Here is a 2,457-nt window from a genome sequence, read left to right on the forward strand (position 1 = left end):
TTCAGTGTAGCGCGCGTGCGGCCCAGAACATCTAAGGGCATCACAGACCTGTTATTGCTCAATCTCGTGCGGCTAGAAGCCGCCTGTCCCTCTAAGAAGAAAAGTAATCGCTGACAGCACGAAGGATGTCACGCGACTAGTTAGCAGGCTAGAGTCTCGTTCGTTATCGGAATTAACCAGACAAATCGCTCCACCAACTAAGAACGGCCATGCACCACCACCCACCGAATCAAGAAAGAGCTATCAATCTGTCAATCCTTCCGGTGTCCGGGCCTGGTGAGGTTTCCCGTGTTGAGTCAAATTAAGCCGCAGGCTCCACTCCTGGTGGTGCCCTTCCGTCAATTCCTTTAAGTTTCAGCTTTGCAACCATACTTCGCCCGGAACCCAAAAGCTTTGGTTTCCCGGAGGCTGCCCGCCGAGTCATCGGAGGAACTGCGGCGGATCGCTGGCTGGCATCGTTTATGGTTAGAACTAGGGCGGTATCTGATCGCCTTCGAACCTCTAACTTTCGTTCTTGATTAATGAAAACATACTTGGCAAATGCTTTCGCTTCTGTTCGTCTTGCGACGATCCAAGAATTTCACCTCTAACGTCGCAATACGAATGCCCCCGCCTGTCCCTATTAATCATTACCTCGGGTTCCGAAAACCAACAAAATAGAACCGAGGTCCTATTCCATTATTCCATGCACACAGTATTCAGGCGGGCTTGCCTGCTTTAAGCACTCTAATTTGTTCAAAGTAAACGTGCCGGCCCACCGAGACACTCAATAAAGAGCACCCTGGTAGGATTTCAACGGGGTCCGCCTCGGGACGCACGAGCACGCACGAGGCGGTCGCACGCCTTCAGCTCGCCCCACCGGCAGGACGTCCCACGATACATGCCAGTTAAACACCGACGGGCGGTGAACCAACAGCGTGGGACACAAATCCAACTACGAGCTTTTTAACCGCAACAACTTTAATATACGCTATTGGAGCTGGAATTACCGCGGCTGCTGGCACCAGACTTGCCCTCCAATAGATACTCGTTAAAGGATTTAAAGTGTACTCATTCCGATTACGGGGCCTCGGATGAGTCCCGTATCGTTATTTTTCGTCACTACCTCCCCGTGCCGGGAGTGGGTAATTTGCGCGCCTGCTGCCTTCCTTGGATGTGGTAGCCGTTTCTCAGGCTCCCTCTCCGGAATCGAACCCTGATTCCCCGTTACCCGTTACAACCATGGTAGGCGCAGAACCTACCATCGACAGTTGATAAGGCAGACATTTGAAAGATGCGTCGCCGGTACGAGGACCGTGCGATCAGCCCAAAGTTATTCAGAGTCACCAAGGCAAACGGACCGGACGAGCCGACCGATTGGTTTTGATCTAATAAAAGCGTCCCTTCCATCTCTGGTCGGGACTCTGTTTGCATGTATTAGCTCTAGAATTACCACAGTTATCCAAGTAACGTGGGTACGATCTAAGGAACCATAACTGATTTAATGAGCCATTCGCGGTTTCACCTTAATGCGGCTTGTACTGAGACATGCATGGCTTAATCTTTGAGATAAGCATATGACTACTGGCAGGATCAACCAGGGAGCTGCGTCAACTAGAGCTGAGCAGCCGGCCGCCCGGGAGTGTGTCCCGGGGGCCCGCGCGAACACGCAAGCGTCCGCTCAATCATTCTGCAAACAGGAGGAGGCTGAGCTCCCCTGCACAATACACCTCGAAACCCTCTCAGGTCCCGGCGGCGCGCAGCGCCGTCCCAAGTACTTGGTCGGGTTCGAGAGAGGCGCAATCGCCCGGAGTTAGGCGAGTAGACGCTTTCGGTGCGACCACCCGTGCTCCCAACTGAGCTTGCCGCTGCCGACAGAGGCCCGGGAGCGTGCTGTCGTGGCATTGCCGGCGGGAGACAACACGCGCCACCTACGGTGACCGGCAGCTCCAACGCCAGCGCCACAGAAGGACAAAAGCCCCACTTGGGTGCCGAAGCGAACTCTCCCAGCACAGCGCACGCGCCAACACATCCGCACAGCTGCGATACAAACCACCAGCGAGAACCGCTGGGGCGACCGAGCAGCAGACGGCGTCGCGGCGCCGAGCGCCGGGCGGCGGCGCATCCTCAACGCACACAGTCCTCAATCGGACCAGCACACTGAAGATGTCCACCGCGCTTCGCACCGGGCCCGCGAGGACCTACTTTGGCCGCACGGCGCCGCGCGCAGGGTGCGCCGGCGCGCAGCTGCGACGCCTGCCGCGTCCGTCGGCCGGCGCGCCTGCCACTGGCCGCCCCCACCAGCCGGCTGTAGCGCGTGCGCCCACGCACCGCGCGGCCAGCACGCCGGGAGGCGCCCCCTCACCGGCCGGGGACGGTCCCACCCAGCCACCGCCGCGTATCGCTTCACACCCAGATGCCGTTCAGTTTCGTCGGCATGGTGGGTATCGCTGGAACAACCGGTTAGTACCTCAACCT

At 57.6% G+C, this 2,457-nt stretch overlaps 1 non-coding gene across 1 annotated transcript in view; it reads right to left on the reverse strand.

The window, feature by feature from the left end:
• The window catches only part of LOC124772472, a 1,909-nt gene extending 326 nt beyond the window's left edge, over positions 1 to 1,583 (reverse strand). The window contains exon 1 of the ribosomal RNA XR_007014055.1: positions 1 to 1,583. This exon is cut by the window's left edge and continues 326 nt beyond it. This is a non-coding gene — a ribosomal RNA (small subunit ribosomal RNA).
• Positions 1,584 to 2,457: the final 874 nt, after the last annotated feature.

Source organism: Schistocerca piceifrons, unplaced genomic scaffold (genome assembly GCF_021461385.2).
Source record: "Schistocerca piceifrons isolate TAMUIC-IGC-003096 unplaced genomic scaffold, iqSchPice1.1 HiC_scaffold_940, whole genome shotgun sequence".
Classification (NCBI taxonomy): domain Eukaryota; kingdom Metazoa; phylum Arthropoda; class Insecta; order Orthoptera; family Acrididae; genus Schistocerca; species Schistocerca piceifrons.